The sequence below is a fragment of the Myodes glareolus genome, chromosome 5 (assembly GCF_982192425.1).
Source record: "Myodes glareolus chromosome 5, mMyoGla1.1, whole genome shotgun sequence".
NCBI lineage: Eukaryota > Metazoa > Chordata > Mammalia > Rodentia > Cricetidae > Myodes > Myodes glareolus.
The window spans coordinates 53,893,382-53,910,972 of record NC_142030.1 but is presented as its reverse complement, the minus strand read 5'-3'; the positions used below and the strand labels follow the sequence as shown (position 1 = coordinate 53,910,972).

The following is a 17,591-nucleotide window of genomic DNA, read 5'->3' as shown; positions in this document are numbered from 1 at the left end:
TTAACATTAAAATTAACATTAACACTAAAAACAAGTAACATTATGTAGACTAAATAGGTTATATTTAGGAATATATATGCAAATATATATATGCATGTAACACTTGAAAAAAGAGAATTGAAATGAATTTGAAAGAGAGCAAGGAAGCAAGGAGAGGTATATGGGAAGGCTTGTAGGTAGGCAGGGAAGCAGGAAATGAGTTACATTATAATCTCAAAAGTAAAAGTGATACACACGATTAAAAGTTTTTTATTGCAAAGAAAATGTACTATGCTTCCTTTAAAAACTTTATTTGTGTGTATATTGTGGAGGGCCAAAAATGTGAGCCTATTTCCATCTTGTTTGAAGGTCAGAGTGTTTGAAGTTGTTCAGTTGTTAACAACAATCAGGGCTGCACAGCCTGAATCAGGATGTAGTTACTTGTTCTCTTGACATTAAGATGGCACAGACAGCTAGGTCCACTCCACCCTGAAAGATGGTCAGGATATGCAAGCAAATACTTCTGCTTCTTCTTTTGAAATAGGGGCTTTGACCTTGGGAGTGGCTGCCTTCAGGATACTTGGTCTAGGGTGGGTTCACTGCCTAAACAACAGAATGCTAAGGACTTGATGCCTCAAAGTATTGAAGCAAGTAACTGCTTAGCTGTTCTTTGTACCATGTTAAAGCAGTCTTTTGTCGTCTTCCCCCTGTTGTATTGGGCACAAAAGTATATGGAAAATTAAATGCAGATGATTTCAGTATTCACTGGAACTCCCTCCCAGTACAATTCTAAGTTTTCTGTTTTATTATTTTTCACATGTCTTCGTATATTTCTTTATATGTATTTCACACGTATTCTTTACTTATATTTCTAAATCCCCATGCCCCTACTCTGGCTAGTGGTATTTTTGTGCAGGCTGGTCCCTGACAGTATATAATGTGTGTGTGTAGGTCAGAGGACAATGTCTTGGGGTCAGTTCTCGTCTTCCCTTGCTATGGCTCTCCAGGATCAAATGCAAGTCCTCAGGCTTGGGTGGCAAGTCCTTTATCCACTAAACCACCTCACCATCCTCTAGAACACTTCCCCCCATAAGGAAACTATTTCAGCAAATCAGAAGAAATCCAGCAGAGATATGATGCTCTTTCTGATCCTGGGTGAGAATGTTTGCCACAATCGCATGTGATGTGTCCAGGATGACAGTGTCCTTTACCTGAGTGTGTGGATCCACCGTTATTTCCCTTCTTCCTCCTCTCTCATAGACTCTTGCACCCCCTGCCCCAGATACCTAGGCAGTAGAATTTAAGTGGTGCTGTCTAGAAGGCATGAGTCAGAAGCATCTCATCCCTAAACCTGTTCCAGAGCTGTGTAGGTGGAAGTGGGCAGGCAGGGGAATGGAAAGGATTTTCCAATGTCAATCATACTTGCTGTAAGGATATTAGCACCCTATATTGTTTACCCCCTTCCTTTAACCAGGACCCTGTTCTTATGACAATATTTTCTTTCTAAACTTTTGTATTTCATACTTTCTTTAATCTACAATGGGAAGCAGTTCTAACTAGAAGCTAAGAGTGCCAGCTTTCAGACCAGTGCCAGATCCTTGCTCCCTACAGTAAAAGACTGGCCACTTCATGTTGCTGGACTCGACCTGTAGGAAGAAGAAAGACGGGAATGTTTCAGAGTTTTGCTTACAGATTTAGATCAAACCCATTTGTCATGGATCTGGGTCAGAGCTATCACTCAGCAAATTTCAGTGGCGAAACTCCGATCAAGGAAGTGCTGTGGCCTTACCTATGCTGATAAACCAAGGTGGGGATGTGGTCTTGCCAGAGTTAAACTGGTAAGAGATGCAGAATGCTCAGTTGATTACGTAGTTACAAGCTACCATTCTCCTGGTGCAGAGGTATTTTAATGTAAAAATTACTCAGTCCCTACTTGCAATATTGTAAAAGATTTTTAGACATTGTTTACAGCTGTCCCTAGATTTTTGGTGGCTGAAGTGAGCGAGGTGAGCATGCTGTGCAACTGAATTTCACAGCGACACACTATGAACACCAGAGAGGATTTGTCAGAGACACTCAAGCTCATAGGACATTTTTTTGATAAGTACCTTTTATTTACTCTATTTAATTATAGCAGACCAAAAAATTCCTGTACAGTAGAAAATCATAAAGTCATATACAAATTACCAGCCCAGGGACCTCCTCCTCATTACTTTTTTTTTCTTTTTCTTTTTTTCTTTCTTTCTTTTTTTTGGAGACAGGGTTTCTCTGTGTAGCTTTGGAACCTGTCCTGGAACTAGCTCTTGTAGACCAGGCTGGCCTCAAGCCAGAGGTCTGCCCGTCTCTGCCTCCTGAGTGCTGGGATTAAAGGTGTGCACCACCACTGCCCAGTTAGACCTCATTTCTTAATAAAAGTGTTAAAAAACAGGTGAGCAGGAGAATGGTATCATCTGAAGACCGTCTTCCCATTTCTGATTTCTGACCAGGGACTCTCCACAGTGTGTGTATGTGTGTGCATGTATGCATGTGTGTGTGTCTCTGTGTGTCCTACTCTTGGTCTAGGAGATTCAAGCAATGTGAATGGTGGTCCCTATTTGAATGCTGGTCAATGACTTGATGTTCTTCCTTTTCTACTGTAGGTGTGGACAATATATGGTTCTTTTTGTGGTTAAAAAATAATATCAAATTTAAAAAGAAATAACAAAAGGACTACAAAGATTTCTATATCTCATTTACTAAGATTTTTTTTTAAAAACTACTTCATTACATTATTAATCAATTGGTCAGCCCATCAGATGTTGTAAACTGCAGCCCATGGGCCAAGTCTCTCTCACAGTCTGTGTCTGTATAGTATGAAAACTAGTTTAGTCATTTATATTTTCAGTGGTTACATGGATATAATGTTTCATAGCATATGAAAATTATATGAAATTCAAAGTTCAGTGTCCACAAATGAGGCTTCATCAGATTAATGCTATGCTTGCATTCCAGTGATGTCAATGGCTGCTTCTGTCTACTACGACAGAGTTAAATGTTCATTATCTGGTTCTTTACCAGAAACACGGACTGAGTCCTCCACCATGTGCTCACTCTCTTCTCTGTCTTTTCTCATTAGTAACTCTCTCCTGACAAAGAGCAGCCTGCTCCCATTTTCCTCAGGGGATCGGGTTACAAACACACAAAAGGTAATCACCATGCTAACTGAAACAAACACAGGTTATGTGAAAACAGACAGTAAAACATAAGACAAATGAATATTCTAGCCTAATACACACCTGCTCTTTAGGGGTCTCTACTTTCAGGGTTTTTTCCTTTAGTCAAAATATCATGCTCAAAATTTTTTTGAGCTAGCCTTCTCTGGTCCTTTTCAGCGTGGTTGTATTGTTCATGAAAAAGCAAAATGTCTGCTTTGGTTCATATTATGTTGTCAGGATTTCCCCCTCCATTTTCCTTGAGTTATATTAATTTTTTAAAATGTTGTTGAATAAAAACATTAACAACTTTAAAATCAAAACACACAGAACACCATGTTCCGATAAAGTCAGATCCCTGTATCCATTCCTGCCTATTCTCCTCTCTGGTCTAGCCCCACCCACTCTGCACTTCTCTCTGGTCCTAGCCCCACCCACTCTGCTCGCCTTTCTGGTCTAGCCCCACCCACTCTGCACTCCTCTCTGGTCTAGCTCCACCCACTCTGCACTCCTCTGTGGTCTAGCCCCACCCACTCTGCTCTTCTCTGTGGTCTAGCCCCACCCACTCTGCACTCCTCTCTGGTCCTAGCCCCACCCACTGTACTCCTCTGTGGTCTAGCCCCACCCACTCGGCTCTCCCCTCTGGTCCTAGCCCCACCTAACTCTGCTCTCCTCTGTGGTCTAGCCCCACCTAACTCTGCTCTCCTCTGTGGTCTAGGCCCGCCCACTCTGCTCTCCTCTCTGGTCCTAGCCCCACCCACTCTGCTCTCCTCTCTGGTCTAGCTCTACCCACTTTGCTAAGAGTATTGTTTTGCTTGCAAAAGAAAGCCCAAGCATACCATCCCCCCATTTTTTAAAAATTGAGATTATAATTCATTACATTTTCCCCTCCTCTTTCTTTCTCCAAATCCTTCCATATATTCAACCCTACTCTCCTTCAAATTCAAGACCTTTTAAAAAACTATTACAGCAATAAGTATGTATATCTTATTATAAACATATATTCCTTAAAAAAATCCCCTCATTCTCCAGCAAAAGTGGCATGCTATAGTTAATTCTTCTGGAGTTTCTTTCTGTTTTATGTTTGAGCTGGTGATGCATCCTGGAAACTCTCCCCATGTTTATACAGCTCTTCCTTAGGCTTTGTAACAGCAGCACAGCGCGTTGTTACGTGGGTTTACTGCCATGTATGCCAGCCCCAGCCGACATCTGGGCACGGTTTCAAAGCCTGGAGCTGCAAGGAGCACTGGGGGGAAGAATCTTTGGGACCACCTCTCTCTTACAGACTTGGAGGTGTGTCTCCAAGGTAAGTTCCGACCAGTGAGATTCTTGGAACAAAGGCAAGCTTGGTGTTGTTAGGCACTGACCAATCCCCGCAACACCCATCTGCTTTCTCATCAGCAATGTGTGAGAGGGGTGGTTTCCCTAGAGCAAGAATTGTATGGACATCTAGCGGAGTTGTACGTTCTCCCCACCTGATCTGTGAGCACTGCTCTCATAAGGGAGCTTTGATTTGTCTTAATTCTCAGTATAGGTGGATTTGATTGCATTTTCATAGTTAAGGCTGTTTGATGAACACACACATGTAATATATAAATGCATGTGGTTGCATGTATTTATGTATGTATCAACCCATACATTCATGTCTTTTTCATCTTATATCATTTTTTTCTATTTTTGTCTGACCATTTGTCTTTGCTTTGATTTTTCTTCCCTCTATATAAAAGTATTTTATTTTTATGTAGTCAAATGTATCAGTCATTTTTTGGCATCCATATTTAGAGTCATAGTTAGAAAGCCTTTCCCTACAATCACATGTTATTTGTAGTGGGGGTCTATTCTGGAGTAAGGTACACATAACATTAGCTTTCTCAGTGACCAGGATTCTAGTGCCAATCTGTATTATTTTAACACTGATTTAGATTACATTTGTGGTAATTTGAATGAGATGTTCCCCACAGGCTATGGTACTGGGTCCTCAGCGGCACTATCTGGGGAGGTTTAGAAGGCGTGGCCTTGATGAAGGATGTATGTCACTAAGGGTGGGTTTGAGAGTTCGAAGACTCTCACCATTCTGAGTTTGCTCTTTCTGCTTCCGTTTTGTGGTCTGAGATGTCAGCACTCAGTTCTCAGTTGCTGCTCCAGTCCCCATGCCTGCCAGGTGCCACTCTTTCCCACGGTGACCATGGTGGACTCTGATTCCTCTGCAAGCCCCAGATAAACCCTTTCTTCTATAAGCTGCCCTGGTCATGATTCTATCATAGCAACAGAAAAGTAACTAATATATCATGCAATTAAAATTTTAATTAAAGTAACTCTTTTGTTTGACTTTTTCCCAGGCAAGTCATTTATGAATTATAATTTAAAAAGAGGTTTGCATATTAACTAAACAGGGGCTAAATAAAATCAACCATCACCTTTTCTTGAAATATCACAAATCTCTCAAGTAGAAGGAGAGGAAGTAGCACTGTGCCCATTTATGCCCCAGGATGGTCATGTCTCATGGATAGTGCATGTCACAGCACACTGTGAGAAATGCCGGTCCAACTTTTGGCATTTTCTTGCTTAGGCGACCCTCTTCCTTCTCCTCCTCTGTTTCCTTTAATAGGAATATCAACCCAGTGCCCTGTGCATTCTACTCAGGTCTCTGCCATTGAGCTACATCCTAAACCTTAAAAAATACTTTATTCTTAATAGCATTCTTTATCAAGAACATTCCTTTTTGTTTGTAACTTGTTAAATAGCAGCCAGTGGTCAAGACCTTACATGCCTACCTCTTAGTGCTAATCCATTATCTCGACTCATGATCAACTCCTTTAAATGTCCACACCTCCTATGCAAGCAAAAAATACCCAATGAATGGGAATTTCCAGCTCAGATTCTTTCACTGGGTGCGGTACTGGTTAGGTCACTGTCAACTTGACACCATCTAGAGTCACCTGGGAAGACGGAACCCCTCAGTTGAAGCATTGCTTCCATCAGATTAGTCTGTGGCTCATGTCTGTAAGGGCATTTTCTGGATTAATGATTGACGTCGGAGGACTCAGGCTGCTGTAGGCAGGGCCATCCCTTCCCGGGCAGGAGGGCCTGTGCTGAAATAAGAAAGCATCCTGAGTACGCCATGGAAGCAAACCATGGAGAGCAAGCCAGTGAGCAACTTTTCTTGATGGTTCCCACTTGTGATACAGGCTGTTGATTAATGGCTGATGTGGGAGAGAGCAGCCCATTGTGGGTAGTGCCATCACCGGGCAGGTGGTCTTGGATGGTATAAGGAAGCAGACTGAACAAGTCATAGGAAACAAATCAGTGAACAGCACCCCTCCATGGCCTCTGTCTGCTTCAGCTCCTGTGTCCAGGTTCCTGCTTTGACTTCTCGATATTGATCCAGATGTGTAAGCTAAACAAACCCCTTCCTCCCCAAGGTAGTTCTGGTCCGTGTTTCATCACAGCAACAGACAGTTCCCAGAACAGGTGTCTAGCACAGGTTTAGGTCTGACTGTTCTGCTTGAGCCTCTTATCCTGGCTACTCATGCTTTGTAACCTCGTCTTGTTCTTTGTTCAGCCATCCTCACAACAGTCCTATTGTCAGCACTCTGGGTGTTTCTTCATCTCCGACCATTACCCCTTCCTGCAAAGGACTGACCTCACCCTGTTATGGAAAGGCTCTGCTCCTTAGTCAGCTTTCCTTTCCACCAAGCCTGCCTGCTCCCGAGCACATCCAAATGCTTATTTGGTGCTCGGGGACTCAGTCAGGCTTCCCAACACATCCTCCATTTGAAACACGGGAGAGCTCCTGGGCCCCTGTGTGAATGCCGAGAACTGTCATCCGACAGCGTTTCATTTAAGAGTCAGGGTGGTGGAATCATTTTAAATACTACACACATTAGACATTAGTACAGTGCCAAGAAAGAATGAAAACTATTTTGTGAATTTTAATAAGGCTGGAATGACCATAAAATTTTGGAAAGAAGAATAATACTTTTAAAAAAATTTTGGTCCTGCTAGGCTGTGGTGGTGCACACACCTTTAATCCCAGTACTCAGGAGGCAGAGGCAGGCAGATTTCTGTGAGCTCGAGGCCATCCTGGTCTATAGAGTGAGTTCTAGGACACACAGAACTCTTACATAGAGAATCTCTACCTTGAAAAACAAAAACAAGGCAAAAAAAATTGGCCCATCTAACCAAAGTGCTAGACAGTGGACATTATTTGAGTAGGGCTGAATGTGATATTGGTAGAGCTGAAGATAATCTTAACTGGGAAGTTAAGAGAGACTGTGATTTTAGGTTGGGAGATATCTTATTTATAACATGTTTGCCCAGCAAGCATAAGGACCTGAGCTTGGATCCCCAGATACGGTAGCAGGCACCTGTAATCCCAGCTCTCATGGAGAGATGGGAGGTGGAGGCAGGGCAATCCCTAGAAACTCGTAGGCTGATTAACCTGGTGTACAAGGTCGTGACAACACTGAAGCTCTTGTTTCAAACAAGGTGGAGGTAAGGATCAGCACCTGATGGTGTCCTCTGACCCTTGACCTCTGACTCTATGGCATGCATGTGTATATTACACACACACACACACACACACACACACACACACACACACACACACACACATTTTAAAACAAAAGACTCTGACTTCAATTTATATATTTAAATAAGATTTCATTAGTAAGGTAATCATTTTGCATATATTAATTGTAATTAATTATAATTAATTTCCACATACTCTGCACAACACACACACACACACACACACACACACACACCCAAAAAACAAAGACGTATGAGCCCAAGCTAGTTAATTATCTCTTTGCATATATGGTAACTACGGCCTGGGAGCTGGAGGGGACACTAGTCTTGGTGTCTGTCCTAGGCGTGTCATGGTCTGAGGGAGGAAGTGTTCTAATGAACAGAGAAGGACTACAGAACAGGGGCTGTACTCGCTGGCTGATCAGCTAATCCGCGAGTCTCCTTAAAGGGTCCCCTTGCAATGTCTATGATCTGTTGTACATTTAGGTGGCTACTGAGGTGCTCAGCTGCCAGCTACCATAAAGCTCTGGGGAGAGAAAGCAATCTAATCCACGGCTTTTCACAGAAGCTGTTGAGAACTCGGTAGTTCACAGCAATGCTTGCCTAGAATGTAGTGACAGTCATTTGCTGCCAATGACCGTTTCTTATTCACTGAAAGAAAACTGGATTTTAAAATCTTCTCTGGTCCAAGAAGAGACTAGGGGAAAGGCTGGTAAATATCTCAGTTTTGGGGAACTTCGGTTTTTTTTTTTTTTTTTTTAAACTGGCCCAGTTTTTTCCAGCAATATATACAAAGACTACAAACTTTCAGAGGATAGCAGTGGACAAGACTTGGCCTGTGTGCTGTGCTCAGTGACCTTATCTTAGAGAAAGGAGCTGTCCAGTGGAAACTTCTCAAGGTTTTGTCAACCATTTCTGCCACTTTTGAGTACATTTGTCTGTCACTCTGCGCCCACCATGGATGCCCAAGCTACCATCTTCTCCACGCTGTGCATGGCAACAGCCCCTCAGCTCCTCCTCGGGCATCCACTCTCTGGACTTCACTTTTGTGCTGTCCACACCCTACCTGAGACTGAAATTTGATACATTTCCCTCCTGATTAACATCACAGCGCCACTGCGAAGCCACTCTATTGAGAGAGAGCACGGTCCTTCCCTTGGCCTTTGAGACTACGCCTTCACTAGTCCTTCACTAGTGAAGGACTTCACTACATCCTTCTACTCCACCTCGCCCGTCCTCCGGTCACGCTGCTCTCCTCTCACCTCCTGGCATGTTCCTTCCCATGATGGGGTCCTTGCTGTTCTCCCCCCTTGATCTGATAAACTTACTCCGGCCTCTAGATTATGGCTTGGATACTACATTTTCTGAGAAGGGAATTCGTGATGTTCTCTCTCAATTCTCACAATTTCCTAATTCTCACAAAGCAACTGAGCTCTCAGCACTCTGAGGCACTGCAGTTCACAGTCAGCCCCGGGGTTCTGTGATGTAGGTAGTTCTCCTCCACCGGCTCTAACCAGCACTGGCAGACTGCTGCAGGACAGATGCTCCTCCGTGTCTATTAAACACACGACTATCAAAAGCTTAGAATGTGGCACGTGCCTCAGTTGAGACATAGGATTTGTGCACATCAGGAGGTACATTACGGTGAGTCATTGCACACACACACACACACACACACACACACACACACACACACACACACACGAACACACACACAATACTTAATAATCAAACCAGGGTGATAACATTTACAATTTTACACGTTGGAGATTTTATACTCTTTAGCCATTTTGAAATGTGTCATACATTATTCACACTTATAGGAACTCTACGGTTGCTAAAAAATGCAACTCTTCTCTTCATGATCTGGTATCTCCTTCTGAACTCCTGTCTCCTTCCACCTCCTTCCTTTGCTCTTTCCTGGTTTGTGCCTATTATTTCATTTTACTTTCTCCAATCTGACTGACTCTTCCCACAATGAGTGAGAACCCTATTTTTTCTGGCTGTGTCTGTCTTATTTTACTCAACAGGATGACTTAGATTCCATCCACATTGCTACGGCATTTCATTCCCCCTCCCTTCATGTGTGTGTGTGTGAATACATGCATTATTTAAGCCGGAGGACAATACCAGTGTCATTTCCCAGGATCCAGCTATCTTATTTTTTGAGACATGGTTTTTCACTATCCTGGGTCTCTCCAAGTAGTCTAGGCTGGCTGGCCACTGAGCCAGACTGAGGAACCTGCTTGTTTCTGCCCCTCCAGCACTGGTATAGAAAGTGTGCAACTATGCAAGCCAGGGGAGAAGGAACATCAGTAATTATCCTTAGCTATAAAGACCATGAAACATCAATAATCAGAACAGAAAGATAACCCCAATGGCCTAACGGTGGCACTCATATTTTTGGAGGCAATCATCAGCTGTCTAATTAGACTTAGGTCTGCTCAAGGAAAGAATCATACCTGGTACTGTAAACCTAGCTAACTACTGGTGTCTACAGAGGAGAACTTACTACTCACATTAAATCAGTATAATTTCCCATGGTATTCTAAATACCTACACTAATAGAGTGTAGCTCTCACCCTTCTTCACAGAAGCTTTTTTTAGCAACATGTGGAGACTACTGTAGAGATCCACAACTGGTCAAAACGCAGAGAAGTATCCCTGGGATACCCATTTAAAGTGATACATCTATAATGCAACCCCTAAGTCTATGGCTCAGAGAACACAGTGAGTGGGGCAGACAGACAGCAAGAGCCAGAGGACCAGGACACCTGCTAGGTGACTGGGAAGCTGCACTCACGAAATTTCAGGAATATGTTTGCATAAACAGGATGAGCATCTCACAAGACTCTACTGGGAGAAGAGCTGCTGGGAGAAGGAGAATCAGGGTTCCACAGGGAAAACTCCCTGATGGGTTATCCAAGCCCACGCGGTCAGCTCTGAACACATGTAGATACAAACAACATTAAAGGGACTCAATGTGTTAGGGTAACAAAGTAATAATAATTAAAGAAGAGGTCATTAATTAAGATAGAGTGGTAGGGGGGCAGGGGAAGAATTGGAGGGCGAAGAAAAAAGGATAGAAATGATATAAATATAGTACTCATATATGATATTCTTAAAAATTTAAGTAGAAAAACCCTGAACAATCATGTTCCTTCCATTTTTAGTTTCTAAAGAGTCTCCATATTGCTTTCCATAATGGTTCTACTAGTTTGCGTTCCCAACAACAATGTGGCATATGCATCATTGCCAGCCTTCATTTTTCTGTCTTTCTGATGACAGACATTCTAACAAGGAGAGAGTATTTCTTTGTGGTTTTGCTTTCCAATTCTCTGCTAATTATCGAGAAGAGCATTTTTAATTAGCATATAGTTCTTGTACAAAATGATGGGTTTCACCATGACATTTTCATACATGGACATCGTGTGATTTACCCAGGCTCACCCTCTTGTCCCTCCTCCACTGTCACCTCCTTGTGCTTTCTCATGTCATGTGTGTACATATGTGTGTGTATTTTTTTTGCATGCATACCTATATACACAGTCTAGATTCTGCATATGGGGAGAATATGGGACATTTGCTCTTCTGAGTCTGACTTATTTGCTTACAATGATGTTTAAGTTTCGCCCACTTTCCTTCAGTGACAGTATCTCATTGTTCTCTGTGACTGGATAAAAGTCCATTGTGTAACTATATCATATTTACTTATTATTCATTCATTATGACCTAGGCTAATTCTACAAAGCGGCTATTGTGACTAGTGCCACAGCAAACATGGGTGTGCAGGCAAGCCTGTTGAACGTTGACTTAAAAGTCTTCAGGAATTTACATTATTCATGAAAGTCACAACAGGATCTTCAGACAGTTCTACTCGCTGGAAGAGTCTCTACGCCGGTTTTCATGATGGCCTCACTAATTTATATTTCATTCCACAGTGCACGAGAGGTTCTGCCCTTCTACCCCATCTTCTCCCACATTCTCCGACATCACAGACAGCCAGTGTGTGTGTGTGTGTGTGTGTGTGTGTGTGTGTGTGTGTGTGTGTATTCTTGATAACAACCATCTGATTGACAGTAAGATGGAATCCCAGTGTAGTTTTGACTTGCATTTTCCTGATAACTAAGGATTTTGTATTTTTTTCATGTAAATATTCATTGACTGTTTGTGCTCTTTCTGAGAAATATTTAATTCATTTGGCCATTTATTCTTAATTATAATGGGATTTTTGGTGTTTTAAGATTTGAGTTCTGTATCGATTCTGCCACCTCTCCCTTCACTAGGCTCTCTTTATTCTGTTCATTACACAGAAGCTGTTTAATTTGACACAATCTCACGGACACTTTTGCTTCATTCCTTGACTTCCTGGTGTCCCTTCTGGGATGTCTGTGCCTATGCCTGTATCTTGAAGCATTTTGCCCTATTAGTTTCCAAGTTCTTGGTGGTACATGAAGGTGCTTGATCCATTTTGGATTCTTTCTTACCTGGACAATAATACTTTGGTGATTTCCTAAATGGATATCATACATTCTGGTCATTTTTACCCTGTATTACACCTCTCACTCTCATCCTCCTTCTGTGGAACTCTTCCCTTTTCCTAACAAGCCCCTCTTACTTTCATGTCTCTGTTGTTTGTGACCCACTGGGTTTACCTAGGGTTGCTTCTGTGTGCATGAGTGGGAGCTTATGTACTAGAGCCTGGACAAGTTACCAGTGGCTATATCACTGAAGAAAATGGTTCCTCATCCCTCGGCAACCATTAGCTACCAATAGGTCCTCAGGGAGGGGTGGGGGCTTATGACAGACATGAGGTTTGCCCTCGGTGGGATAAGGGCCTCAGCACCTTCCCCAATATGTGGTATCTGTTTTTCCAGCAGCGTTGCTGAAGAGACTATTTTTTTTTCTTCCATGGTTTTGGTGCATTTTTCTGAAATTCAGATTGCCATAGCTGTGTGGTTTATTTCCATGCTCTTTATCCTATTTCACTGGTCTATGCAGGACTGAGCATTGTTCTATGCACTTGGCCCTTGCATGTCTTCTTTAAGAAGCACCTACTTCTTGAGGTAGTATTCATCGGGCTGTTTTCTCCTGTTCTTTGAATTTCTTATGTTGTGGATATATAAATCCCTTGGTAGTTGAGTAGCAGGCCAATGTTTTCTTGAATTCTGCTGGTTGTCTGGTAATTCTGTGGATTATTTACATTGCTGTGCATGGCTTTTTAGGGTGTTAGGATCACAGCAGTTTGGTTTTGCTTTTGCCGCCTGCACTTTGGGGGTCTTACCTAAAACACTGGCGCCTCCATCAGTGTTTGGAAGTGTTTCCTCTTGAATTTATTGTTGTTATTTCACAGTTTGAGGTTTAAAGTTTAGCAGTTTGATCCATTTTGAGGTGGTTTTATGAATGCTGAGAAGAAGTGACCTAATTTCATTTCCCTGCAGATGGGAGAGCAAGGGACCTAACTCTATTTCTCTGCAGATGGGAACAATTTTGCTAGTATCATTTACTGAAGTGGTCTCTTCCGAATGTTGTTAGAAACCTCTGCCATATGAACGTGGGTTAATTTCTAGACTATTCTGTGCCATTGTGCTATCCATCTGTTCTTATGCCATGCTGATTCAGTTGCTGTAGTTTTGAAGCATGCTTTGAAGTCAGGTATTGTGACACCTCCCAAATTGTTTTTATTTCTGGTTACTCCCAAAGAACCACTTTGGCTACTATGGGTGTCCTTTAGGATGCTTTTCTATTTCTGTGAAAAAGACATTGAGATTTTGATGAGTGAAGCGACTCTGGCCAGTTCAAGTGTGGTGAGCACGGCTCTGGCAGGCCTTGCCCTTCTCTCCCATACCCTCTGCCTTGCTAAAATCCAGTAGGTTACATTCCTAAAGTTAGTCCTCTCTATCCAGAGGCAGTCCTTTATGCCCCTGGGACAAATACTTCTGTACCCTTTCCACTGTTCCCATCTCTTTCTCCCTGCCTCTCCTGTGTTTGTCTCTCATTCCCTGCCCTCTGTCCCTCTGAGACAAATAAATCTCCTTTGTGTGAGAACTTGGCCTTGGGAGTGAGTCGATACTTTTCATTTCAATGGGAATTTTACTGAATCAATAGACTGTTTTGGTGTGTATGATAATTTTATGATGTTGATTTTTTCAATCCAAGAGGATGACAATATCTTTTCATTGTTTTAATGTCTCCTAGAGTTTCTTTCATCAATAGTTTATAATTTTCAGTTCAGAGAGCTTTTACTTTTTTTGCTTAAATTTCTTCCTAAATATTTATTTTAGTATATAGCTACAAAGAATAGCCTTGAAAATTTCCTTTTTTATCAAGTTCATTATAGTTGTGTAAAAATATTACCATTTTTTCATGTTGATTCCTGCAGCTTCACTAAATTTGATTATAAGTTCTAGCAGCTTTTGAATGGAGTATTATCTGGAGATAAATAACAAGTGTTCATACAGATAGGATGTTGTTCTCTTTTCTTGTTGTCTCTGTATAATAGCTTCCCCTACCCCTGCCTTTTGTTTAAAAACCTATAAACTGCACAGAACCAGGTTCTACCAAGTTCCTTATGTTCCAAGAAATCACAAAAGCACTAAGCTATTGATACTCCTTCATGTATACTTCACATGTTTTCTGTGGAAATGAATATCATCCTAGCTTGACAGTATCATCTGTAGGATAAAGGACATTAGCAATGTAGGAAAAAATATATATACATAAAATATTAGATATATTAATATTAACTTATTAATAGTATATATGTATATATATATATGGTCCCATTTAACATGGCAGATAATTGAAGTCTAGAATCACTTATCATGGCATGAGACACCAAATATAACCAAGACACATGAGCATTAATGTTCTATGAACTTGAGACACCACTGAAAAAGGCTGACCCTTCCTTTTACTCTCTCCACTCTTTTAAGCACAGCCATTTTCTAATTTTACACTTACAAGATATCTATTGTGCTCCTGAATACTAGCTATAAGGCATGGTGCTTGCTTTTGAGGAATTCCCTCGTGGGAGTAGTTGGAGTAAGAGAACTCACCCAGCGAGCCTCACAGCTGGGTTTCTGGAAGGCTTTATACCAACAGTTATGAGACGGGTATTTATTCCTTAAGGAGAAGAATGAGACCATAAGGTATAAAACAGGTGAAAAAACAGCATGCAATGTCATGGGGGAAATGCAAGGGAGACTGGAACACTTGTGGTCACATGGAATGATGAACCCTGGGTGTGTGTATGTACACGTTTCATACATGTATGTATGTATTGCATTAAATTGCTGAAACATAGAATGCATGATGGCAAAGTAAGTTATGAAGGCCCTTGGGAGTTAAGCAAAAGATGCCAGTTTGGAGAAAGTGTGGCTTTGCATTTTAGCAAGAATGCAGTGTAGATGTGCAGAGAATGAATTGATGGGGGATAAGAGAGGGGCAGTGAATATCAACTAGGACTTGGTTGTTGTACATTTGGAAATAAATAACGGTGTTGTTCAAACATTAGGTTACAGAAACAGGAGAAACACAGAACTCTCCTTTGACAATATTAAGCATCACGGCACAGTTCAATGGAATCAGAATACGTCTGTGCATAGGCATCGCTCTGCCGTGCTGACTCTGCTAAGGTAAAGCTGTCTGACTCTGCCTTCCTAGAAGAAGGACATAGATCTTCTTTAAAGATGCTTTTGTTGTAGTAGAGAGAATAGAACACTTATCATCCAAGATAGGAGTCTGACAGTAAGATCACTCTGTACAAGCCATGTGAAAAGAACTTGCTTCTTCCGGTAGTTTCTTATACACATCCTTATCATCTTCCACCGTTTACTGCCTCCATCCCGAGTCCTCTCTGCATTTCTTTTCATGTTGTGTTTGTATACATCACCTATCTGTTTAAGGGATACTGAACTTTAGTGTCTAAGCCTCCCTTGGATCTCCATTTCCCCTCCATGAAAGCCTCCACGAACATGCAGAACTTAAAATAGTAACATCAAAAAGAATGTGCATGCTTTTCTATTAACCTCTTATTGGTCAGTTTGATTCACAAGCCCTAGCCAGAGAACCAGAGGGTAGTGGAATCTTTTCTGCCCTGAACATTGTACAAAAATCTCACTAGAAGACATCGTGTTTAAATGGTTCTTCAGGGATCTTCAACATTTCTGGCAAGGGCAATGAGGATCTTATACTCTTGCACATTTGGATTATTTTTTTGTGTGTTTTATTTGTTAAGTTATATGTAAATAGGTATTGAGTATTCATGTGATCAACACTGTGTTGGATACATAGGGATGCTGAACAAATTAAGGTATGATCCCACAAACTTGCGAATAGACAGTCAGAGAAAAAGACATGCCATGTTTTTCAATGCATGGAAAATGTTTTCTATTATACACAGAGAAATGCAAATTAAAATAATGATATCCCATTAACAGCTAGGCAAAAGTTTTAATGTCTTATGAGACTAAAAGTGAGCTTGTTGGCATGTGCTACAATATAAGTACTGGGGAGGTAAAGGCAGGAGGAAGGAATCCAGGATAATCCTCACCACGTAATGAGTTCAAAGATTGCCTGGGTCCCCCCCCCCTTTTTTTTTTAATAGGAAACCTTGTCACAAACAACAAACAAGATGGAAAAACCTTCAACTGCTGACAGAAGTAAATTGGTCAACTGGTAAGCAATTTGGCAATGTTTATCAAATTTACCTTTTGCCTGAGTAATTCTCCTACTAGAAATTTACTGTGACACTCAGAAAGAGAAGAACAAGTTGGCTCTGGCGCCCTTGGCAATAACAACTGTGTGGAAACCACCTAGATGCCCAGACACAGTTCAACACCGAAGGGATTTCCAGAGGCTAATGGGAACTAAGTCAGTCTGTGTGTATAATTCAGAAAGATGCCCAGGACCTACTGGCTGAAAGCCTACAAAGGAAATAGTCGAGGCTTACTCCCTTTCCACAAACATAACCACATGTAAACTGTGTTTCTAATGTATGCACAGAAAGTTTCTAGATGCTAGGAGTCTAAGAAAGCATGACTCACCACTATACTTGGGAGCAGAAATAAAGGGTTGGGGTGAGGGTCTAAGACAGTTTTTTTCACTTTCTACATTTTTACTTTAGTTGCATTTTGTTTTTCCACTTCAGGTATTGTTGCTGTTTTGGTTCTGGGGAAAGAACCAGGGTTTTTCTCTCTCTAGGCATGTACTTTGCTGTTGGGGGTAATACTTTTGTACACCGTGGAGATGTGTCTCTGTTCTTCCTCACCTGCCTACGGCACCTTCTGATTGGTTTAATAAAGAGCTGAATGGCCAATAGCTAGGCAGGGAGGATAGTGGGACTTCTGGGCAGAGATAGGAACTCTAGGAAGGAATCTGAGATTCACCAGCCAGATACAGAGGAAGTCAGTCATACGGTACTGAGGAGAGTAGTGAGCCACATGATAAAATATATATTAATATACATGAGTTAATTTAAGTTTTAAGAGCTAAGCTAAGGCCAAGCTTTCACAATTAATAAAAAGTCTCCATGCTGTTATTCGGGAGCTGGCAGTCCAAAGAAAACTGACGACACTCCCTTAGCCTAGGCACTTGCTATGGTAAAGTTAGATTCTCTCTCTTAGGATCTTCCAACATGATGAGATTACCAAGACGATTTCTGAAGTGTCTAAAAACATCTGAATTCAGTGACTAAGGTGACTAGCGCTTATTGGACACAGTGCTTTATAGACTCCTCTACCGATGGGGAAGGGACAGGAAAACAGGTTCTTTTCTCACTGTCTCCCACCATCAGTTCAAAGGACACATGTTGACAGAGAATATGACACACAGTGTTACACCTGACAGTTCAAAGGACACACGTTGACAGGGCCGTTCTCCTGTGGAGGT

General features: G+C 41.7%; 1 protein-coding gene across 5 annotated transcripts in view; it reads right to left on the bottom strand.

The window, feature by feature from the left end:
• The window catches only part of Cfap20dc (CFAP20 domain containing), a 241,972-nt gene that overhangs the window by 14,840 nt on the left and 209,541 nt on the right, over window positions 1-17,591 (bottom strand). The window lies entirely within an intron of this gene.